The sequence below is a fragment of the Drosophila biarmipes genome, chromosome 2L, assembly GCF_025231255.1.
Source record: "Drosophila biarmipes strain raj3 chromosome 2L, RU_DBia_V1.1, whole genome shotgun sequence".
Lineage (NCBI taxonomy): Eukaryota > Metazoa > Arthropoda > Insecta > Diptera > Drosophilidae > Drosophila > Drosophila biarmipes.
This window is the reverse complement of record NC_066612.1, coordinates 24,351,180-24,377,505: the sequence shown is the minus strand read 5'-3', so window position 1 is coordinate 24,377,505 and position 26,326 is coordinate 24,351,180. Positions and strand designations below refer to the sequence as shown.

The 26,326-nt window shown below is 33.2% G+C and overlaps 1 long non-coding RNA gene across 15 annotated transcripts; it reads right to left on the bottom strand.

The window, feature by feature from the left end:
- Nucleotides 1-22,309: 22,309 nt before the first annotated feature.
- Nucleotides 22,310-25,970, bottom strand: LOC122818128 (uncharacterized). Of its 15 annotated transcripts, none has more exons than XR_007763425.1 (7): nucleotides 25,776-25,969; nucleotides 25,536-25,721; nucleotides 25,157-25,279; nucleotides 24,992-25,052; nucleotides 23,798-23,878; nucleotides 23,092-23,688; nucleotides 22,310-22,833 (listed from the first exon to the last, which is right to left on the bottom strand). It is a non-coding gene; the product is annotated as an uncharacterized LOC122818128 (long non-coding RNA). The 15 variants fall into 15 exon arrangements; XR_007763426.1 differs by having other exon boundaries at nucleotides 22,311-22,833; nucleotides 24,992-25,039; nucleotides 25,242-25,279; nucleotides 25,776-25,970; XR_007763423.1 differs by having other exon boundaries at nucleotides 22,311-22,833; nucleotides 24,992-25,039; nucleotides 25,776-25,968.
- Between the last annotated feature and the right edge of the window lie 356 nt (nucleotides 25,971-26,326).

The window sequence follows — 26,326 nt, the reverse complement described above, 5'->3', positions numbered from 1 at the left end:
TGACTGTCCTGAACAGTTAAATTAATGCCATTAACGTACAATTATTTGCAATAACATATCATATCTCATTATTGGCGTTATCCTTAACAATTGGAGTGACCTTGCCCAAAACGGATGAATAGCACCAGAAACGGCTCAATTTCTTCTTGCGGTTCGACATTACGAATTGTCTTTAACGAATGATTGAACTGAAAAGTTAAATTTGGATGCATTCTGTTTATCATGCAAGATAATATGCTTAATCTGAAACTTTTCCATATAATATGCATTATGTGGACGGCCGTCCACACAGAAGTCTTTCCGGACTTTGTCCCCTTTCTTGGAATTGTCGATATGGTTTTTTTTTCGTCATAGGCAACTAAATTGGGCAAAAAATTGAAAAATTGTAATCAAAATATTTGTTTTGTTAACCAATATTCTTAAACTGCCCGATAAGGGTGTCAAAAATATATCAAAATATCGATTGCATTTCAAAATATTATAGCGATATTTTTTGGTCCTAAATATAAAATATCGATAATATTTGTATATGATATTTTGGTCTTTTCTAATAGTTGGTGACGTTAAGGCCGTATCCCTTGGACTTCTGGAACACTCAGAAGCAAACTAGACCAAATCTTGCTTGCCTTATTACTCTTGAAAGTTCAGTTGCATCTGAAAAATGACAATTTCCTAAAATACTTTATTTGACTACTGTTTTGCTGGCAAAATTTGTGATAAATGCATAAAAATATATAAAAACCTTATCTTTTATTTAGCATTCTTGTATTTAATAAAAAAAAATTTGAAATTGATTTAATAAAGTTTTTAGTTTTCTTGAATATAACATATTAAGGGTAATGTGCTCTTTGAATTTTAAATGAGCAGCGTGTGATGTCCTCTCCCATAAATATTTAAATATTTTGAAGAAACAAAAGATATTATCCATATATTGATATTTTAAGTTAATATTTTTAAATATCATTATGATAAATATTAACGAAACGACATTTTTAAAAAAATTCGACAGGCCTGCTGTTCAAGTGGTGGTGGGTAAACATAAAAACACCGAACAAAAAAAAACATAAATATTTGTAAGCACGATGTATTATATTAATTAAAAAAAAATTCGATGTATCGATACATCGGCGATGTTTTTTCCAGCTCTAGTTGACAACAACATTAGTAAAACAAAATGAGTAGTCTGCTAATACACAAAACACTCCTTTTCAACCTCCCGTTACTAAAATCACACAAATTAGTTCAAATTTTAAATCCATGATAAAAAAAAATAGGATTGTAAAGAGCAGCAAAAATGATTGTACAATACTTTTCATATTGCAACATACAGAGGACTGCAGTCATTTTGAAATCGCTAGAAGCAAATATCATCACTTCCTCTGTTCCTTAAAACACATAACAATTTATGAGTTTAAGGCAATCATGCAAAATTGTCGCATCTTTTATAGATATATTTGAAAAATGCAAAGGGGGCAAATACCAGTGTGTACCGAATGTAGTTTTTACCTCGTTCAGAGATGTTTTTGTTTAATATCAGTACTTTTTATAACCTTGCAGAGAGTATAATGATATCAGTCAGAAGTTTGCAACGCAGTGAAGGAAACGTTTCTTGATCAGCGTCACTAGACGAGTCGATCTAGCCATGTCCGTCTGTCCTAGGCAAACTAGTTTCTCAGTTTTAAAGCAATCGGGCGGAAACTCTCCCAAAAGTCTTCTTTCTTGTGCAGGTAGTATATATGTCGGAACAGGAGCCGGATTGGACAACTATATCTTATAGCTTCCATAAGAACTATCGGAGAAAAAATTAAAAAAAAATTATATCTTGGGTGTTTTTTAGCAAATAACCTTCTAAGCTTGGAAATAACATTTTTAAATTAGTTCTGAATTTCGAATTAAATTTTATCAAAATCTGTCGACTATATCATATGGCTGCCATAGGAACAATCGAAAAATTACTGGTTAAATAATATGAAAAAATTATTTCTTCGGTGTTTTTTAACATATAATCTCCTCTGCTTGGAAATAACAGTTTTTAATTGGTTTAGAATTTCGAATTAAATTTTATCAAAATCGGACGACTATATCATAAAGCTGTTATAGAAAAGATCGGCAAATTAGTGGTGAAATAATATAAAAAAATTATAACTTTGGTGTTTTTTAACATATAACCTTCTAAGATTGGAAATAACATTTATAAATTAGTTTTGAATTTTGAATTAAATTTTATCAAAATCGGGGGACTATATCATACGAGGTGTGTTCAAAAAGTAAGGTCACTTTTCGAATTTCGCGGGCAACATTTTTTCGATTATCGTTTTTTTTTTTATTGTTATGTTGGTACACTCTTCCCTAACATCTGTACCAAGTTTCAATTGAATCCCCTTTTTTGTTTAGTTGTAAGAGGCGTAAAGGTAACAAGTTGTTTTGCGTGCTCAGCGATTTTTTGCTTTCTGTGTAAAAATAAAATTAAGTGCTCCGAAACACTTGAAATGTTGACAGTGGCATACGGTGAAACTGTTCTGAGTAAAAAAAATGTTTACAAGTGGTACAAACTCTTCCAAGATGGCCGGGAAGATGCCAATGACGAGCCTCGCTCTGGACGCCCAAGCACGTCAACAACTGATAAAAACGTTCAAGCAGTGAAGAAAATTGTTTTGAAAAATCGTCCAATCACTATCAGAGAAGTTGCTGAAGATGTCGGTATATCGCTTGACTCGTGCCATGAAATTTTTTCAAACACTTTGGGCATGAGTCGTGTGTCACCGAAGTTTGTTCCAAAATTGATGAATTTTGACCAAAAGAACCGTCGCATGAGCATCGCTCAAGAGATGTTGGATGACGTCAACGACGATTTACTCAAAAGGGTCATAACTGGTGACGAATCATGGGTATATGGTTATGATTTCGAAACCAAAGCCCAATCGTCACAATGGAAGAGCCCAGGTGAGCCAAGACCGAAAAAAGCACGCCAAGTTCGATCAAATGTCAAAGTTTTGATCACTATATTCTTCGATTACCATGGCGTTGTGCATCAGGAGTTCTTACCATATGGTCGTACGGTCAATAAACCGTATTATCTGGAAGTTATGCGCCGTTTGCGAGAAGCAATACGAAAGAAACGTCCAGAATTGTGCAAAATCAATTCATGGCTTTTGCATCACGATAATGCCCCTGCTCACTCATCTTTGCTTATGACAGATTTTTTGGCCAAAAACAACAACACAATAATGCCTCAGCCACCATATTCACCGGATTTGGCCCCATGTGACTTTTTCTTGTTCCCAAAACTAAAGAGACCTATGAAAGGACGGAGATTTGCAACGATTGAAGAGATAAAGACTGCATCGCTGGAAGAGCTCAAGGCTATACCGAAAAGTGCTTATGGGAAGTGCTTTGAGGATTGGAAAAACCGTTGGCATAAGTGATTGTATCTGAGGGGGATTACTTTGAAGGGGACAACATTAATATTGATAAATTAATGAATTGTTTTTCTTGAAAATACAAAGTCACCTTACTTTTTGAACACACCTCGTATAGCTTTCATAGGAACGATCGGGAAACAAACTATTTACTAAAGTTGTTTATTTCTTATAACTTCAAGGGTATACAAACTTCGGCTTGCCGAAGTTAACTTCCTTTCTTGTTGTGTTAAAAATCAATCATATAATTCATCTACTTTCATAAAATAAAAAGTATTCAATTTTTTTTATGCGGAACATACACCCAATTTGATAAAAGTAAAATCATTTTTATGTGACTTTCAAATGTTAAGGAATCTTAATGGCTTTACTCCTTACAATTTCATTTGAAATCGTTAAAACCATTTTTGAAAAATGAGAAAAAGGGTAAAAAAAATTTAAAAATAAACTTTTAACCATAATTTTAAAATACTTTTCTAGCGACGTATAGCACAAGCCTTCAGTACTTTACAAGTTACGGGTATACAACATTTTTCAATTCGCCAAACTAGCTAGTTGGTATGCAAATATTTTATTTTTACAATACCTTGCGATTGATGCATGACTTGCCCACCTATACAAGTAGCTGGAAGATTTGGGCGACTTCAATATATCTTCGCTCGTGAGGGCTGTTGATGTTGAGTCATGAGCAATGGTTTCCAGTAATTTGCATCTTCCCCACGAAATTTTAGTCATTGATGAGCTTCCTAGTAATATTCTAGATGTTATTTTTTACATCCTGAATTAATTTTACCTTATGTTGCAGCGATAATCCTTTAGCATTTGTGACGCTTATCACAAACCCCTATTAATCTCAATTACTTGTTATATTTTTTCACCAAATACTTCTCGTTTGCCTCTTACTTATATTTATTCTTGCAGTTTAAACACTATTCGTAATGATATTTCTAATAAAAAAAATGGGCGTAAGTCCTCTCGCATGCTGATGTGAATTCTAGCTATGATTTTTTTTATCATTCTCTCTCTTATTGTAGGCAGATACCCAAAAACTAGAGTTCAAATTTTTTATTGACGTCCATGGTACACACAATAACTAAATAAATATATAAAAATTGTAAAGATGTTCAATCTTAAAAGAAAGAAATCCACATTTCCTGAGTTGGAATTTCAAACTGAATTTTATTTTGTAAAACACTAGCTTATATAGATTACGGCTGAGTACAATAGTATGGACCAATGCGTCGGGGAAAGGGGGCGCAGTAAAATAAAAACAGATAAGCGTTCTTAGAAATAATTTTGGAACGCTGCATTGGCGTTACTCAACTTATAACAGGGTTGATAGCATTTGAATTCATGCACTGATATTTTGGCTTACAGATTACAATTGGTATTTCCAAACTAACAGTGTGAGGCATATCAATATTGCAAACAATGCCATGTTCATGTGTGAACATTCTGCAAGGGGCCAGGAAGAATTATGGCCTGCATTCGTCTTGATACATTTATTCGTCTTATATAAACAACTAAAATCACTAAAATCACTAAAATTATTAAACCTACGATTAATGCCGCATGACCTGTCATGTGATGAAATTTCAGTCCTTTTAATTCTTAGTGATTTTATCTTATTTCTTTTAATTCATTTTTTAGTTTAGCTAATTCTTTGTTATGGTCAATAATCGGTAATGTTAATAGATTCCAAACAATACTTCGAATCTTACTTATATTACTTACATAAGAAACTGATATTGACTCATAAGCTTCTGACTTAATACAATGATGAACAATTAATATTTTGTCGTCTGTTCTTATAGTGCAACCAGACACAATCGTTAAGATTCCTTACTCAGGCAGGTCTATTAATTCTTGCGGTAAATTATTACATTGTATTCTAGCTTTAGTTATTTCTGGAACCCTAAATAGCCACCTACTTTTCTTTTGAAACTCAACTCAGTATAAATTGATCTGAGTCGTTTTCTTTTATAAATACAATTAGAGGGACTATTTGGTTTAAAGGGAGTTATTTCGCAAGTATTGTCATTAGCGCTACTCCAAGGCCAATTATCTCACATATTACGTTATTAGCTTTCCATTTTTGACACCTATTTAAAGTAGCTTCCGACATTAGAGAATAGGAATCTATTTCAAAATTGTAAACTAAATATTTAGAATTTAAGTCTACCATAATTACCTCATTGTTAATTGTGACTGGCAAAGGAATTACTCCAAATAAGGGAATTTTGACATTCAAAATAACTCCGTTCTGTTCTTTTACCTGGTACTACTAAGGTTTCTAGTAATGCATCCTTAATTCTGGAAATTTCTTTTTTTAACTGCATTGGCTTTAAAATATTTCGATTCAATCTACCATGGTTTATATCTATGAGTAAGCTTATTACACCTGCTTAAATCTTTTCACATTCTTCAATTAAAGATGTTGATTGTTTATCTTCATAGACATAGTACCTTTCTTTCAAAACTTCTGTTTCTATTCGCGTATTCATACTTCGAAAATTTGAGTTGATATCATCCGTAGTTCTTTTAAAGTAATTTATTGTTGATTCTACTACAGAGGTTTGCCTTTGAACCAATTCTGCAGTATTTTGCTGGTTCTCTAAGAGGTTCTTCATGTTACCCTTTAAGTTATCCCTATCTTCAGCGTCCATTATACCAAAAAGTATGTGATAGAGAGAGCCCATAAACTCGAATGGAGCTCGCCTATATCTTTTCCTAATTTTTTCTCTTAATTTTTTATTTGGTGAATCTCTCCAAATAATGTGCAAATATTATTGATCTTCTTCATCAATGTTTATTTCCCGGTACATTTTCTCAATGTCCGCCGATATTACAAATGGCGATTTACGCCATTTGACAATAATAGCATCTATATCTTTTTTATAGTTATCTTCCAAATCTGTTATCTGTCGTTGAGTATTATCAAGAACCGTATTACATTGATCTTCAAACCCATGAAGCTTGTGACACACCACTCTCATTTTTCCATTCAACAGTTCTCCCTTTCTTATCATGTTGAAATATGGATCCATGTTGTAATATACAATTAGATCCCAAGATGAGGCTATGACTTCGCCGTCTCCCATTAGATCTAAGTAAATTGAATTAGTCTCGTGTAATTTCTTGATTGACCACTTTTGTTGTCCTTGCGTAGGTGAACTTGCATTAGACACCTGGCAAAATAACATTAGCATTAACATTATCGCCATTATTCCAAGCTTATGGATTCTAGGGCTCCTGCGCGTACCCTTAGTCTGCTTGACCGAGAAAGGTGATTCGCTCTCTTCAGCCTCAATTCCAGTTAAAAGACAAACTTTTGTAAATCTGGTAGTTTGACTTTTACTACTCTGACTCGTCTTTTCACTTATGTATTTCTTCTACTTTTCCCAAGGGCCATCTAGCGGGATGACAATTTTCATCTTAATTCCTAATTTACATTTATTTCTTTGTTGAAGAGTGTTTAAATAATCATTCTTCCATTTAAGCCAAAATTCTATTTTCATTTTCTCAATTATTTTCCATCTATCTAAATTTCCAATTCTTTCCTCGGAAATGGTCCTATAGGTCCTAATGTTGGCCTTCCTATCAGGAAGTGATCTTGTGTCAAAACTTCCCAATCGTCAATGTCAGTATTAGTTGTATATAATTGTCTTGAATTTAATACCTCTTCAATTTGCCATAATAGAGTTGCCATCTCCTCATAAGTCAGATTATTATCCCCAATTATTCTTTTTAGGCGAAACTTAACAGATTTCACTCCAGCTTCCCAAATACCTCCGAAGTGAGGTTCTGCCGGGGGAATAAAATTCCATTCAATTTGTTCGCTTTCTAATGTTGGGATAATTTTAATATTTTCGTTGAGTGCCTTCTGTAGATCTTCATCCAATTTTCTGGAGGCCCCCACGAAGTTTGTCCCATTATCTGAAAACATTTTAGCACATTTTCCTCTTCTGGAAAAGAATCTCCTTAGTGCATCTAAAAAGGCATCTGAAGTCAAATCACTTACAACTTCTAAAGGGATAGTCTTGGTTGCCATACATACAAATTTGGTAAATTTCCCATGATTTGTTCAGCCGTAATTTGTCTGTATCTTGCACATTTAACACATTGGTTAAGGTATTGCTTTGGGCTGTTTTTTTCTTTGAATATAATTTCGCATAAGATTAATTCCGCCCTGCAATGTGCATTTCTGATTATTAATTAGGTTAAGTGACACTTATCTAAAATTAAAGGATGTTTTACAGAAAATTCTGCGCTGGAGTTCTGTAATCTACCTCCACTCTTATTTATCCATCTTTATCTAAAAATGGATTTAATCCTAATATTTTTCTTTTAGTTCCAATATCCTGTTGGTGCCTTAAGCAATTTATTTCTGAACTAAATTGACTTTCCTATTGCTGTTTTAATTTTAAAATTCTTGCCAATTTCAATTCACTCACTGTCAAATATGTGGGAAACGATTTCTTTTTTAACTTTACCTCAATAAATCTTAAGGTATATGCAATAATTCTTTCTAATTTTTGCATAAAGGAGTATCTTTCTATTAGTTATAGTATTAACTGGCCTGATTTTTGTGTTAAGGCGGTACTGATAATTATACCATATACCTGTTTCTTATTCGGCCATATTGCACATTCTAGCATCTTTTCTGGTGTTATTCCTCTTGACGTCTCCTGGATTGTCTTCTGATCTAACGTGTCTCCAATCAATATTCTTAAATTTTCTTGTTTCGTCAGTTCGTCGTCGAATAAATTTGTCTTTATTATTCCCATTTTTAGTCCTTGCTGTCCCAACTCTATTAGTTTTGATAGAAGATGTGCAGCACATAGCTCTAATTTAGGGATGGTTTTTCTCTTTTTCTTCGGATTAACCTTGCTCTTCCTAACTATAATCATAGAGGACGCATCAGACAATTCATGAACTTGTACTTTGGTTTTCCGAAGCTTCCACAATTTCTGAGACATTTGAAATCCACTTTATTTATGAGTTTAAGGCAATCATGCAAAATCGTCGCATCTTTAATAGATATATTTGAAAAATACAAAGGGGGCAAATACCAGTGTGTACCGAATGTAGTTTTACCTTGTTCAGAGATGTTTTTGTTTGATATCAGTACTTTTTATACCCTTGCAACGCAGTGAAGGAAACGTTTCCAAAAGTATATATATTCTTGATCAGCGTCACTAGACGAGTCGATCTAGCCATGTCCGTCTGTCCGTCCGTTTCTACGCAAACTAGTCTCTCAGTTTTAAAGCTATCGGGCTGAAACTCTCCCAAAAGTCTGCTTTCTTGTGCAGGTAGTATATATGTCGGAACAGGAGCCGGATCGGACAACTATATCTTATAGCTTCCATAAGAACTATCGGAGAAAAAATTAAAAAAAAATTATATCTTGGGTGTTTTTTAGCAAATAACCTTCTAAGCTTGGAAATAACATTTTTAAATTAGTTCTGAATTTCGAATTAAATTTTATCAAAATCTATCGACTATATCATATGGCTGCCATAGGAACAATCGAAAAATTACTGGTTAAATAATATGAAAAAATTATATCTTCGGTGTTTTTTAACATATAATCTCCTATACTTGGAAATAACAGTTTTTAATTGGTTTAGAATTTCGAATTCAATTTTATAAAAATCGGACGACTATATCATAAAGCTGTCATAGAAACGATCGGTAAATTAGTGGTAAAATAATATAAAAAATTATAACTTTGGTGTTTTTTAACACATAACCTTCTAAGATTGGAAATAACATTTATAAATTAGTTTTGAATTTCGAATTTATCAAAATCGGGGGACTTTATCATATAGCTTTCATAGAAACGATCGGGAAACAAACTATTTACTAAAGTTGTTTATTTCTTATAACTTCAAGGGTATACAAACTTCGGCTTGCCGAAGTTAACTTCCTTTCTTGTTGTGTTAAAAATCAATCATATAATTCATCTACTTTCATAAAATAAATAGTATTCAATTTTTTTATGCGGAACATACACCCAATTTGATAAAAGTAAAATCATTTTTATGTGACTTTCAATTGTTAAGGAATCTTAATGGCATTACTTCTTACAATTTTATTTGAAATCGTTAAAACCATTTTTGAAAAATGAGAAAAAGGGTAAAAAAAATTAAAAAAAAAAACTTTTAACCATAATTTTAAAATACTTTTCTAGCGACGTATAGCACAAGCCTTCAGTACTTTACACAAGTTACGGGTATACAACATTTTTCAATTCGCCAAACTAGCTAGTTGGTATGCAAATATTTTATTTTTACAATACCTTGCGATTGATGCATGACTTGCCCACCTATACCAGTAGCTGGAAGATTTGGGCGACTTCAATATATCTTCGCTCGTGAGGGCTGTTGATGTTGAGTCATGAGCAATGGTTTCTAGTAATTTGCATCTTCCCCACGAAATTTTAGTCATTGATGAGCTTCCTAGTAATATTCTAGATGTTATTTTTTACATCCTGAATTAATTTTACCATATGTTGCAGCGATAATCCTTTAGCATTTGTGACGTTTATCACAAACCCCTATTAATCTCAATTACTTGTTATATTTTTTCACCAAATACTTCTCGTTTGCCTCTTACTTATATTTATTCTTGCAGTTTAAACACTATTCGTAATGATATTTCAAATAAAAAAAATGGGCGTAAGTCCTCTCGCATGCTGATGTGAATTCTAGCTATGATTTTTTTATCATTCTCTCTCTTATTGTAGGCAGATACCCAAAAACTAGAGTTCAAATTTTTTATTAACGTCCATGGTACACACAATAACTAAATAAATATATAAAAATTGTAAAGATGTTCAATCTTAAAAGAAAGAAATCCACATTTCCTGAGTTGGAATTTCAAACTGAATTTTATTTTGTAAAACACTAGCTTATATAGATTACGGCAGAGTACAATAGTATGGACCAATGCGTCGGGGAAAGGGGGCGCAGTAAAATAAAAACAGATAAGCGTTCTTAGAAATAATTTTGGAACGCTGTATTGGCGTTACTCAACTTATAACAGGGTTGATAGCATTTGAATTCATGCACTGATATTTTGGCTTACAGATTACAATTGGTATTTCCAAACTAACAGTGTGAGGCATATCAATATTGCAAACAATGCCATGTTCATGTGTGAACATTCTGCAAGGGGCCAGGAAGAATTATGGCCTGCATTCGTCTTGATACATTTATTCGTCTTATATAAACAACTAAAATCACTAAAATCACTAAAATTATTAAACCTACGATTAATGCCGCATGACCTGTCATGTGATGAAATTTCAGTCCTTTTAATTCTTAGTGATTTTATCTTATTTCTTTTAATTCATTTTTTAGTTTAGCTAATTCTTTGTTATGGTCAATAATCGGTAATGTTAATAGATTCCAAACAATACTTCGAATCTTACTTATATTACTTACATAAGAAACTGATATTGACTCATAAGCTTCTGACTTAATACAATGATGAACTATTAATATTTTGTCGTCTGTTCTTATAGTGCAACCAGACACAATCGTTAAGATTCCTTACTCAGGCAGGTCTATTAATTCTTGCGGTAAATTATTACATTGTATTCTAGCTTTAGTTATTTCTGGAACCCTAAATAGCCACCTACTTTTCTTTTGAAACTCAACTCAGTATAAATTGATCTGAGTCGTTTTCTTTTATAAATACAATTAGAGGGACTATTTGGTTTAAAGGGAGTTATTTCGCAAGTATTGTCATTAGCGCTACTCCAAGGCCAATTATCTCACATATTACGTTATTAGCTTTCCATTTTTGACACCTATTTAAAGTAGCTTCCGACATTAGAGAATAGGAATCTATTTCAAAATTGTAAACTAAATATTTAGAATTTAAGTCTACCATAATTACCTCATTGTTAATTGTGACTGGCAAAGGAATTACTCCAAATAAGGGAATTTTGACATTCAAAATAACTCCGTTCTGTTCTTTTACCTGGTACTACTAAGGTTTCTAGTAATGCATCCTTAATTCTGGAAATTTCTTTTTTTAACTGCATTGGCTTTAAAATATTTCGATTCAATCTACCATGGTTTATATCTATGAGTAAGCTTATTACACCTGCTTAAATCTTTTCACATTCTTCAATTAAAGATGTTGATTGTTTATCTTCATAGACATAGTACCTTTCTTTCAAAACTTCTGTTTCTATTCGCGTATTCATACTTCGAAAATTTGAGTTGATATCATCCGTAGTTCTTTTAAAGTAATTTATTGTTGATTCTACTACAGAGGTTTGCCTTTGAACCAATTCTGCAGTATTTTGCTGGTTCTCTAAGAGGTTCTTCATGTTACCCTTTAAGTTATCCCTATCTTCAGCGTCCATTATACCAAAAAGTATGTGATAGAGAGAGCCCATAAACTCGAATGGAGCTCGCCTATATCTTTTCCTAATTTTTTCTCTTAATTTTTTATTTGGTGAATCTCTCCAAATAATGTGCAAATATTATTGATCTTCTTCATCAATGTTTATTTCCCGGTACATTTTCTCAATGTCCGCCGATATTACAAATGGCGATTTACGCCATTTGACAATAATAGCATCTATATCTTTTTTATAGTTATCTTCCAAATCTGTTATCTGTCGTTGAGTATTATCAAGAACCGTATTACATTGATCTTCAAACCCATGAAGCTTGTGACACACCACTCTCATTTTTCCATTCAACAGTTCTCCCTTTCTTATCATGTTGAAATATGGATCCATGTTGTAATATACAATTAGATCCCAAGATGAGGCTATGACTTCGCCGTCTCCCATTAGATCTAAGTAAATTGAATTAGTCTCGTGTAATTTCTTGATTGACCACTTTTGTTGTCCTTGCGTAGGTGAACTTGCATTAGACACCTGGCAAAATAACATTAGCATTAACATTATCGCCATTATTCCAAGCTTATGGATTCTAGGGCTCCTGCGCGTACCCTTAGTCTGCTTGACCGAGAAAGGTGATTCGCTCTCTTCAGCCTCAATTCCAGTTAAAAGACAAACTTTTGTAAATCTGGTAGTTTGACTTTTACTACTCTGACTCGTCTTTTCACTTATGTATTTCTTCTACTTTTCCCAAGGGCCATCTAGCGGGATGACAATTTTCATCTTAATTCCTAATTTACATTTATTTCTTTGTTGAAGAGTGTTTAAATAATCATTCTTCCATTTAAGCCAAAATTCTATTTTCATTTTCTCAATTATTTTCCATCTATCTAAATTTCCAATTCTTTCCTCGGAAATGGTCCTATAGGTCCTAATGTTGGCCTTCCTATCAGGAAGTGATCTTGTGTCAAAACTTCCCAATCGTCAATGTCAGTATTAGTTGTATATAATTGTCTTGAATTTAATACCTCTTCAATTTGCCATAATAGAGTTGCCATCTCCTCATAAGTCAGATTATTATCCCCAATTATTCTTTTTAGGCGAAACTTAACAGATTTCACTCCAGCTTCCCAAATACCTCCGAAGTGAGGTTCTGCCGGGGGAATAAAATTCCATTCAATTTGTTCGCTTTCTAATGTTGGGATAATTTTAATATTTTCGTTGAGTGCCTTCTGTAGATCTTCATCCAATTTTCTGGAGGCCCCCACGAAGTTTGTCCCATTATCTGAAAACATTTTAGCACATTTTCCTCTTCTGGAAAAGAATCTCCTTAGTGCATCTAAAAAGGCATCTGAAGTCAAATCACTTACAACTTCTAAAGGGATAGTCTTGGTTGCCATACATACAAATTTGGTAAATTTCCCATGATTTGTTCAGCCGTAATTTGTCTGTATCTTGCACATTTAACACATTGGTTAAGGTATTGCTTTGGGCTGTTTTTTTCTTTGAATATAATTTCGCATAAGATTAATTCCGCCCTGCAATGTGCATTTCTGATTATTAATTAGGTTAAGTGACACTTATCTAAAATTAAAGGATGTTTTACAGAAAATTCTGCGCTGGAGTTCTGTAATCTACCTCCACTCTTATTTATCCATCTTTATCTAAAAATGGATTTAATCCTAATATTTTTCTTTTAGTTCCAATATCCTGTTGGTGCCTTAAGCAATTTATTTCTGAACTAAATTGACTTTCCTATTGCTGTTTTAATTTTAAAATTCTTGCCAATTTCAATTCACTCACTGTCAAATATGTGGGAAACGATTTCTTTTTTAACTTTACCTCAATAAATCTTAAGGTATATGCAATAATTCTTTCTAATTTTTGCATAAAGGAGTATCTTTCTATTAGTTATAGTATTAACTGGCCTGATTTTTGTGTTAAGGCGGTACTGATAATTATACCATATACCTGTTTCTTATTCCACAATTTCTGAGACATTTGAAATCCACTTTATTTATGAGTTTAAGGCAATCATGCAAAATCGTCGCATCTTTAATAGATATATTTGAAAAATACAAAGGGGGCAAATACCAGTGTGTACCGAATGTAGTTTTACCTTGTTCAGAGATGTTTTTGTTTGATATCAGTACTTTTTATACCCTTGCAGAGAGTATAATGATATCAGTCAGAAGTTTGCAACGCAGTGAAGGAAACGTTTCCGACCCCATAAAGTATATATATTCTTGATCAGCGTCACTAGACGAGTCGATCTAGCCATGTCCGTCTGTCCGTCCGTTTCTACGCAAACTAGTCTCTCAGTTTTAAAGCTATCGGGCTGAAACTCTCCCAAAAGTCTGCTTTCTTGTGCAGGTAGTATATATGTCGGAACAGGAGCCGGATCGGACAACTATATCTTATAGCTTCCATAAGAACTATCGGAGAAAAAATTAAAAAAAAAATTATATCTTCGGTGTTTTTTAGCAAATAACCTTCTAAGCTTGGAAATAACATTTTTAAATTAGTTCTGAATTTCGAATTAAATTTTATCAAAATCTGTCGACTATATCATATGGCTGCCATAGGAACAATCGAAAAAAATTGGTTAAATAATGAAATGAAAAAATTATATCTTCGGTGTTTTTTAACATATAATCTCCTCTGCTTGGAAATAACAGTTTTTAATTGGTTTAGAATTTCGAATTCAATTTTATCAAAATCGGACGACTATATCATAAAGCTGTTATAGAAAAGATCGGCAAATTAGTGGTGAAATAATATAAAAAAATTATAACTTTGGTGTTTTTCAACATATAACCTTCTAAGATTGGAAATAACATTTATAAATTAGTTTTGAATTTTGAATTAAATTTTATCAAAATCGGGGGACTATATCATACGAGGTGTGTTCAAAAAGTAAGGTCACTTTTCAAATTTCGCGGGCAACATTTTTTCGATTATCGTTTTTTTTTTTATTGTTATGTTGGTACACTCTTCCCTAACATCTGTACCAAGTTTCAATTAAATCCCCTCTTTTGTTTAGTTGTAAGAGGCGTAAAGGTAACAAGTTGTTTTGCGTGCTCAGCGATTTTTTGCTTTCTGTGTAAAAATAAAATTAAGTGCTCCGAAACACTTGAAATGTTGACAGTGGCATACGGTGAAACTGTTCTGAGTAAAAAAAATGTTTACAAGTGGTACAAACTCTTCCAAGATGGCCGGGAAGATGCCAATGACGAGCCTCGCTCTGGACGCCCAAGCACGTCAACAACTGATAAAAACGTTCAAGCAGTGAAGAAAATTGTTTTGAAAAATCGTCCAATCACTATCAGAGAAGTTGCTGAAGATGTCGGTATATCGCTTGACTCGTGCCATGAAATTTTTTCAAACACTTTGGGCATGAGTCGTGTGTCACCGAAGTTTGTTCCAAAATTGATGAATTTTGACCAAAAGAACTGTCGCATGAGCATCGCTCAAGAGCTGTTGGATGACGTCAACGACGATTTACTCAAAAGGGTCATAACTGGTGACGAATCATGGGTATATGGTTACGATTTCGAAACCAAAGCCCAATCGTCACAATGGAAGAGCCCAGGTGAGCCAAGACCGAAAAAAGCACGCCAAGTTCGATCAAATGTCAAAGTTTTGATCACTGTATTCTTCGATTACCATGGCGTTGTGCATCAGGAGTTCTTACCATATGGTCGTACGGTCAATAAACCGTATTATCTGGAAGTTATGCGCCGTTTGCGAGAAGCAATACGAAAGAAACGTCCAGAATTGTGCAAAATCAATTCATGGCTTTTGCATCACGATAATGCCCCTGCTCACTCATCTTTGCTTATGACAGATTTTTTGGCCAAAAACAACAACACAATAATGCCTCAGCCACCATATTTTCCGGATTTGGCCCCATGTGACTTTTTCTTGTTCCCAAAACTAAGGAGACCTATGAAAGGACGGAGATTTGCAACGATTGAAGAGATAAAGACTGCATCGCTGGAAGAGCTCAAGGCTATACCGAAAAGTGCTTATGGGAAGTGCTTTGAGGATTGGAAAAACCGTTGGCATAAGTGATTGTATCTGAGGGGGATTACTTTGAAGGGGACAACATTAATATTGATAAATTAATGAATAGTTTTTCTTGAAAATACAAAGTCACCTTACTTTTTGAACACACCTCGTATAGCTTTCATAGGAACGATCGGGAAACAAACTATTTACTAAAGTTGTTTATTTCTTATAACTTCAAGGGTATACAAACTTCGGCTTGCCGAAGTTAACTTCCTTTCTTGTTGTGTTAAAAATCAATCATATAATTCATCTACTTTCATAAAATAAATAGTATTCAATTTTTTTTATGCGGAACATACACCCAATTTGATAAAAGTAAAATCATTTTTATGTGACTTTCAAATGTTAAGGCATCTTAATGGCTTTACTCCTTACAATTTCATTTGAAATCGTTAAAACCATTTTTGAAAAATGAGAAAAAGGGTAAAAAAAATTTAAAAAAAAACTTTTAACCATAATTTTAAAATACTTTTCTAGCGACGTATAGCACAAGCCTTCAGTACTTTACAAGTTACGGGTATACAACATTTTTCAATTCGCCAAACTAGCTAGTTGGTATGCAAATATTTTATTTTTACAATACCTTGCGATTGATGCATGACTTGCCCACCTATACCAGTAGCTGGAAGATTTGGGCGACTTCAATATATCTTCGCTCGTGAGGGCTGTTGATGTTGAGTCATGAGCAATGGTTTCTAGTAATTTGCATCTTCCCCACGAAATTTTAGTCATTGATGAGCTTCCTAGTAATATTCTAGATGTTATTTTTTACATCCTGAATTAATTTTACCATATGTTGCAGCGATAATTCTTTAGCATTTGTGACGTTTATCACAAACCCCTATTAATCTCAATTACTTGTTATATTTTTTCACCAAATACTTCTCGTTTGCCTCTTACTTATATTTATTCTTGCAGTTTAAACACTATTCGTAATGATATTTCAAATAAAAAAAATGGGCGTAAGTCCTCTCGCATGCTGATGTGAATTCTAGCTATGATTTTTTTTATCATTCTCTCTCTTATTGTAGGCAGATACCCAAAAACTAGAGTTCAAATTTTTTATTGACGTCCATGGTACACACAATAACTAAATAAATATATAAAAATTGTAAAGATGTTCAATCTTAAAAGAAAGAAATCCACATTTCCTGAGTTGGAATTTCAAACTGAATTTTATTTTGTAAAACACTAGCTTATATAGATTACGGCTGAGTACAATAGTATGGACCAATGCGTCGGGGAAAGGGGGCGCAGTAAAATAAAAACAGATAAGCGTTCTTAGAAATAATTTTGGAACGCTGCATTGGCGTTACTCAACTTATAACAGGGTTGATAGCATTTGAATTCATGCACTGATATTTTGGCTTACAGATTACAATTGGTATTTCCAAACTAACAGTGTGAGGCATATCAATATTGCAAACAATGCCATGTTCATGTGTGAACATTCTGCAAGGGGCCAGGAAGAATTATGGCCTGCATTCGTCTTGATACATTTATTCGTCTTATATAAACAACTAAAATCACTAAAATCACTAAAATTATTAAACCTACGATTAATGCCGCATGACCTGTCATGTGATGAAATTTCAGTCCTTTTAATTCTTAGTGATTTTATCTTATTTCTTTTAATTCATTTTTTAGTTTAGCTAATTCTTTGTTATGGTCAATAATCGGTAATGTTAATAGATTCCAAACAATACTTCGAATCTTACTTATATTACTTACATAAGAAACTGATATTGACTCATAAGCTTCTGACTTAATACAATGATGAACTATTAATATTTTGTCGTCTGTTCTTATAGTGCAACCAGACACAATCGTTAAGATTCCTTACTCAGGCAGGTCTATTAATTCTTGCGGTAAATTATTACATTGTATTCTAGCTTTAGTTATTTCTGGAACCCTAAATAGCCACCTACTTTTCTTTTGAAACTCAACTCAGTATAAATTGATCTGAGTCGTTTTCTTTTATAAATACAATTAGAGGGACTATTTGGTTTAAAGGGAGTTATTTCGCAAGTATTGTCATTAGCGCTACTCCAAGGCCAATTATCTCACATATTACGTTATTAGCTTTCCATTTTTGACACCTATTTAAAGTAGCTTCCGACATTAGAGAATAGGAATCTATTTCAAAATTGTAAACTAAATATTTAGAATTTAAGTCTACCATAATTACCTCATTGTTAATTGTGACTGGCAAAGGAATTACTCCAAATAAGGGAATTTTGACATTCAAAATAACTCCGTTCTGTTCTTTTACCTGGTACTACTAAGGTTTCTAGTAATGCATCCTTAATTCTGGAAATTTCTTTTTTTAACTGCATTGGCTTTAAAATATTTCGATTCAATCTACCATGGTTTATATCTATGAGTAAGCTTATTACACCTGCTTAAATCTTTTCACATTCTTCAATTAAAGATGTTGATTGTTTATCTTCATAGACATAGTACCTTTCTTTCAAAACTTCTGTTTCTATTCGCGTATTCATACTTCGAAAATTTGAGTTGATATCATCCGTAGTTCTTTTAAAGTAATTTATTGTTGATTCTACTACAGAGGTTTGCCTTTGAACCAATTCTGCAGTATTTTGCTGGTTCTCTAAGAGGTTCTTCATGTTACCCTTTAAGTTATCCCTATCTTCAGCGTCCATTATACCAAAAAGTATGTGATAGAGAGAGCCCATAAACTCGAATGGAGCTCGCCTATATCTTTTCCTAATTTTTTCTCTTAATTTTTTATTTGGTGAATCTCTCCAAATAATGTGCAAATATTATTGATCTTCTTCATCAATGTTTATTTCCCGGTACATTTTCTCAATGTCCGCCGATATTACAAATGGCGATTTACGCCATTTGACAATAATAGCATCTATATCTTTTTTATAGTTATCTTCAAAATCTGTTATCTGTCGTTGAGTATTATCAAGAACCGTATTACATTGATCTTCAAACCCATGAAGCTTGTCACACACCACTCTCATTTTTCCATTCAACAGTTCTCCCTTTCTTATCATGTTGAAATATGGATCCATGTTGTAATATACAATTAGATCCCAAGATGAGGCTATGACTTCGCCGTCTCCCATTAGATCTAAGTAAATTGAATTAGTCTCGTGTAATTTCTTGATTGACCACTTTTGTTGTCCTTGCGTAGGTGAACTTGCATTAGACACCTGGCAAAATAACATTAGCATTAACATTATCGCCATTATTCCAAGCTTATGGATTCTAGGGCTCCTGCGCGTACCCTTAGTCTGCTTGACCGAGAAAGGTGATTCGCTCTCTTCAGCCTCAATTCCAGTTAAAAGACAAACTTTTGTAAATCTGGTAGTTTGACTTTTACTACTCTGACTCGTCTTTTCACTTATGTATTTCTTCTACTTTTCCCAAGGGCCATCTAGCGGGATGACAATTTTCATCTTAATTCCTAATTTACATTTATTTCTTTGTTGAAGAGTGTTTAAATAATCATTCTTCCATTTAAGCCAAAATTCTATTTTCATTTTCTCAATTATTTTCCATCTATCTAAATTTCCAATTCTTTCCTCGGAAATGGTCCTATAGGTCCTAATGTTGGCCTTCCTATCAGGAAGTGACCTTGTGTCAAATCTTCCTTTTCTCAATGTCCGCCGATATTACAAATGGCCATTTACGCCATTTGACAATGATAGCAACTATATCTTTTTGGACTCTTAATCCAACCCACATAATGTCATTTAGACTTTTATTGTTTGTACTTTTCGCTGAGGCATCGAAAACTACCCTTCATTTTATTGAAGGCTTAATTCTCTTACATCACCTTGATGGGGTAAATAATATTTTCCTTCTTTCTTGGACTCTATCATGTGGCCCAAGTATATATATTCATGCATGAATTTAATATAATTTTCTTTAAGTTTTATATTTTTGTTTAATTTTCTTTCCAAATTATAAAATTGAGCTATGGCTTGCGCTTTGGAGTCTCCTAATTCTTTTTCATTTTTAAATGGAATTTTTATTACATATCTCCCATTTTTTTCTATTTTAGTGGTCTCTAAAAATGTTTTTCACAAATTTCTTCCTCAATATCATTATTTTCATTTTCCATTTCCCAAAACCGATCTTTTCTACTTCCACAGTAGTAGCCACAATTAATTTTTCACCTTTTGATTTAGTGCACCCGGATACAATCTATCCGAATTCCGTAATTTGGCCTAGTATTCCGTCTATTTTAACTTTAATTATATGGATATATAAATCCACTCCTATAATAAGATCCACCCTACTTGGTTTATTAATGTGAGGGTCCGCCAACGTATATTTCGTCCACTTAGATTTATCAATATTTAAAGTTTGGCTTGGCAAAGCTTTCTTTAGTTTTGGAAGAATGATGGCTTCAATGTTAAGTGAATCTTTTTTATTATCGCGCATTTTTAATACTTAAATTCACTTTATGCTTTAAGATACAAGTGTCTGACACTCTATAACTTCAGTGATACTCTTTTTCCTTATTAAATTTAATATTTGTGCAGCTTCTTCCGATATAATAGTGCACTGCGACCTATCTATTAATGCTCTTAGTCTTTCATAGCCACCATTTTTTGACTTTACTTTAATTAGGGCTGTGGCTAGAAAAGCTAGTTCTTTTGTGACACAAGTGTTTACTTTCTCACTTTTTTCTGTTGATACATGGAGCATTGTATGATGTGGTTTCTTGCAAACTGAACATAAATATTTAGAATTACACTTTTTAAATGAAGAATGCTTAAAGCATCTATTGCACGAGCGCTGTTTTTTTATAAATTCCCCTCTTTCCACCGGACTCATTCAATTTATAGCAATTTTTCACAAAGTGGCCAACCATTTTACAAAGTAGACAACCGTCTTTAACAGAGGTGTTTACCATTTTTTTAAAAGGCTTCTTTTCCTCAGCATTTGAAGAGGCAATAGAACTATAACGTTGTGCTAAGAAGTCCATTACTTCGTCTAGTAATTAGATTTCTTTAGTTTTCTTTATGTGCGTTTTATATAACTGTAACGCTTCTATATGCATTTTCGAATGACGATGTGCGCGAAAATCACATCAACATCTTCACTTAAACTTGCTTTTTTTTATATATATGGACGTTGATGCACTTCGAACAGTACAAACAAGTGGCCCAACGACACCAAGCACGTGCTTGTTACGCGCGGGGCCCTTTTGTCTTTATTAAATTAATCGATTCATTTATTGAGTCAATACCGATTCAGCTGATCAGAGAATATTTGTCTCTTGTTTACATACCGCTTGGCTAAAAGTTGCCAAACGGAATTATAATTTTCGGCAGAGCCTATTTGAGAGCGGTTTTTAAGTAATTAAATTTTAGAGATGTGCTCATGAAAATTATTTCCTTAAATGATTCCGAAAATATGTCCCACTCTTTTCCTTCTCCAGAAAAGGTGGGAACTTTAATTTTTGGTAATACAGGAAGGTTATCAGCCTTTTCCTTTACCATAACCCCACTATTGCCTTCCGTTTTTGCTTCGGAAGCATTCATCCTTTCTTTCAGGATGTCCAAAGTTCGACGCTTTTGTCGAAAGATAAATTATTCTCATAGATTTTGTAGAACTCCTTTATTTTATTATCTGTCCAACTCCATATAAATTCAATTTTCTTAACTCCAAAGCTGCAAATTTCCCAGCTAGCCTGACAGAGCTCCTGATGGGTTTTCTCCAGACTGGGTCTTTTTCAGTTTTTTTTGCTTCTACTTGGGTTTCAGACATAGCTTTCGTGTTGCTATACTTATTTTTAAGAGTTTTAATTACTTTACAAATTCCATCGAACATTTTTTCGTTAAAGTAATCATGATTGACTACTCCGCATTTTAACAAATTGGTGTGGTTTGCGGTGAATTTTGTTTTTATGTTATCAAGTTTGAGGATTGACCAGCCTCAATCTCTCTTACCTCTTTTGTTAGGCTTGCCTAAGCCTCTAAGAACTTTAAAATTTGTTCGGAAAAAATAATTTAAAAAATGTATGTATAAAATAATTATATAAAAAAATATGTATATAATATATATATATGTATATATGTGTATATGAATGGGATATTTAATGTGAAGAAATTTTAAAGCTATCTTGTCTACTGCTTCCGTTGGTGATGTTCCCCGTTGAGCTCGCTTATGTTGATGTCGCTGATGTCGATTTAACAAGTAAAACTTGTGTTATTTGTTATTTACTTGGGCTCTTACCACTAATGGGGAAAGACACAGGTTTTTTATTTTATTTTATTTTTGCAGCCTGTAGCTTATCGTGCGCTCGCAACAAATCAGACTTTAAGGTGCCAGCTACAACTCTGAGCCTCTTACCACTGGTGGGGGATGACTACAAAGGTTAGCTCGAAGGACCAAAATGTAAAGATGTTCAATCCCAAAAGAAAGAAATCCATATTTGCTGAGTTGATATTTCAAACTAATCTTTATTTTGTAAAACACTAGCTTATATAGATTACAGCAGAGAACAATAGTATGGACCAATGCGTCGGATAAAGGGGTATTATATTTATCGAAAGCGAATTATCGCTTGGTAAGTTTATATTGTAACTTGGTTTTTTAGAGGTGAAATTAAAAATTTTGTTATTTAACTTTTCATATTCTTTATCGATGTTTATATATTATATCTCTTCCAATCAAAATATCATATTTTGTTGAAAAATCTTGGATACAAAGTTGTAGTTTTCCAGGTTTTCCAGTTAAAGGTTTGGCGTTTATTTCCCGTACAGTACCCATAATTACATTTCCTATCATTGTAAATATTACTTTGGGGCTTGTTTCATGCCACGGAAGAGTACTTAATATATCTGGACCTATTAAACTAATTCTAGATCATGTATGTAATTGTGGAATTCTTTGTTCGACCGAGGCTTCTATTAGAAAATTTTCGTTAGTGTCCATCGCTTTGACTCGCTTGTATTGATCGGAATCTGACATACGTTTTCTTTTCTAATTCTGAAATTCGAAATTAATCGTTTCTTTGCCTAGCTTGATTTCTAAAATAATTTTGACCTTGGACTTAGCCCTAAAAAACCTAAAAATTAGCAATACCTAAGCACTTTTCATTACAAGAAAAATTGATTTGTGTGAAAATAATAATAATAACTAATTAAATAGTAAATATATTAAGAAATAACTTATAAAAACAAATAAAATAAAAATTAATTTAAAAATTTAGAATTGTTAAAAAAATAGTTTGTTGATCTTATTTACATATATTTCCTAACAGAATGTTAAGTAACTCAGAAATATAAACGCCATAAGGTTATTATAATAAGAACGAGCGAGATGGCTGCTGAAAATATAAGAAAGCTTATTACATTAAATTTGAAATCTTGAAAACAAACAAGGAAGAACGCTATAGTCGAGTGCCTCCACTAACCGTTACTCATTGAGGAAGTAAATTAAAAATTGAGATATTTAAGCAGCAAAGAAATATTGGAAATCGCCACCTATCGGCTTTTCGGTATATGTTATGTTATGCATATGTTTTATGTGGCAGACAGTTTTAAGCGTTTTAGCCATTTGTGGGCGTTAAAGTAGGCGTGGCAAAAATTTGTTTAGGTCAATCTAAAGGTTTTAATGAGACAAATACATTTTAACGAAAAAATAAATTTCTAGCATGAAAATTATGGCCATCACTCGAAACTATTGGACGATTACTGTAGATTTTAATATCTTCGTTTACATATATTGGTCGCCTTTGCACACTCTCCTGTTCCACTTCGTCACTACGTGGAAAGCCGCCCACAGTGATATGTCCGAAAACACCAAAAAGCTATGGCAGTCTTATGATATAGTTGTCCGATACTGATAACATTAAATTGAAAATTCAGAACTAATTAAAAAATGTTATTTCCAAGCGTAGGAGGTTAAATGTTAAAAAACACCAACGATATAATTAAAAAAATATGTTTACCGATTATTCCTATGGGAGCCATGAGATATGTGACCGATCCGTATTCTTCCCACTTATATACTACCTGCAAAAGACAGAAGACTTTTGGGAAAGTTTGAGAACGACACCTTTAAAACTAAGAGACTAGTTTGCGTAGAAACGGACGGACACACTGACATGGCATTATCGTACCGTCTAGTGATTATTAAAATATTTCCAGGTAGAAAGCCAAAAGTATTAAAGTTCTTAATAAATTGATGGTAAATTATACATCTTATAGTGTTTTATAAAATATATTAAAAGTTATTAACTCAAATCTCGGTGATACCTGTAACATACCTGAGTATGCAAAAAATATAAATTTTAACTGGCAAAAAGTTGTTACTAAATCAAACATTTTTAATTTTTATAACAACTTAACACAATTACTAGACAAAACAAGGAAGAACGCTTTAGACGAGATACCCTTAACTTAGATTGAAGGAGCAAAATAAAATAGGAAAGCAGCAAAGCGATTGCAAAGCGCCACCTATCCGCTATTTCAGTGTATGCTATGTAGGCGGCAGACAGATTTTGTCTGTTTTTGGGCATTAAAGTGAGCGTGGCAAACATTTTTTAGGTCAATAGATAGGTATTGATGAGACAAATACATTTCAGATAACTTTTTTTATAGCGTAACAACTGTAGGCGGTACGGTTATTCGCGGATTGTGGGCGTTTGAAAGCGGTTCGCAAGAAGCTCAAGAATCTGCAACGTTCTAGCTTTTGAAGTTTCCGAGATCTCAGCGTTCATACGGATGGATAGGTAGACGGACGAACAACGGACATGTCTAGATCGACTAGGCTGGTGATCCTGATAAAGAATATATTCACTTCATGAAGCCGGAAACGCTAATCTATCTGGAGGATTAAATTAGAATATTAATCACCTACACTTTCTGGTGTCATCACGACATTCAGAACAACATTTTGGAGGAATAAACTGCCTGTAAGTATTTTCAATCGCGGATGACACTTCTAAGTGAAACTATCGTTCGCGGTATCACATTCGGATCGCAGAAGTGACTCCCGTCGTAAAGAAATGTGAAGTTTCTAGAAGTTACTTTGACGACACTTCCAGGAGTGACTTCGGCGATACTTCTAGAAGCGTCGCCAAAGTGACTACGAAAAGTGTTTCTTTTTTCATTTAAAATAAAAATAAATTTCATGGAATTACCTTTATAATTATATGAAGGATCACTAAATGCCTTTCCCAATTGAATATCTTGAATAAAAAACTTGTTTTTTTTTTAATTATGTCCGTTCCGTTGACATGAAAAATTTAATTATACAAATTTCTGAAATAAAAAAAATTAAAATAAAAAAAATTTGAAGGAATTACCTTTATAAATATATGAGGAATCGTTGAATGCTTATTTCATTGCAATCAAGCCAGGTAATGTGAAAATATCTTAAAGTAATCGTACAGCTTCACGTAAAATTGCAATCTTCGTTGAGTTGTCAACTTTTATGTGTTATACAATTTTAAAAAAAAATCCGAAAAACAAAGAAAAACACAAAAATTTAATACAAAACTGGATTGACCACAAGCAAATTGCGAAATAAACTAACGCTCGGACGAAGCGTGGGTCAATAGGGAGAGGAATTTTCAGAAATAAAAAGGTAACGGCAGTAATTTTGTTTTTGTCTCAAAAGTAACTTCATCGCTATCGCGGCCCTTTTTGTTTTTGTAAATGTGTTGTTCTAAGCGATATATGTACATTTTGTTTTTGTAAAATGTGTACTATCGTCTTTCTATCTACCAGAAGTGACTTCTAGACTCTAGACTCTGCAAGTCTTCAGCGTCAACAACATCTCAACATTGAGGATGTCTACGATTAATATCGATAGCAAGTATCTTGACTATGCGGTAGTGTTGTTGAGTCCAACAACATCCATGTAATGAACTAAAACAAAAACGAAAATTATTATATAAATGGGATGTTGATTGTGATGTTTACTTATTAAAGTTTTCATGTGACTTCAGTGATTGGGAGCGGGATTTGCTAAGCGCTTGTTGCGCTGATGAGACAGGAATTCACCCTTAGCGGCCGGCACTAGAGCTGGTAAGAACATCGACGTTGTACCGATACAACGAAGTTTTTCAAAACCCGGGAAACACAAAGGTTTTGAAACATCAATGTTCGATGTCTCCTCTGTACCCACCTCTACTATGCATGGAAAAATTTTGGTAAGTTAATAAAGCTGAAAAACAATCGATGTTTGGGACCATCGATGTTTGTGAACGTAAACATCTATGTTTTTAGTTAAAACATAAAATCAACAAGTTTATTTATTAGAGATAATCTTTTGCTTTAAAGCTAAACACATTTTTTATCAATTAGGTAAGTTATTAAAATACACTAAAAAATTAGTATACATTTCGACAAATACTGTTGGCGCCGCATCGAAATGGAGAAGACATTAAATGAGCAGAGCAGCAATGGTAATACTATAATTAGTAGATTAATTCATATGATTTGTAATGTTTTTTTGTCTAATATAGTAGTCT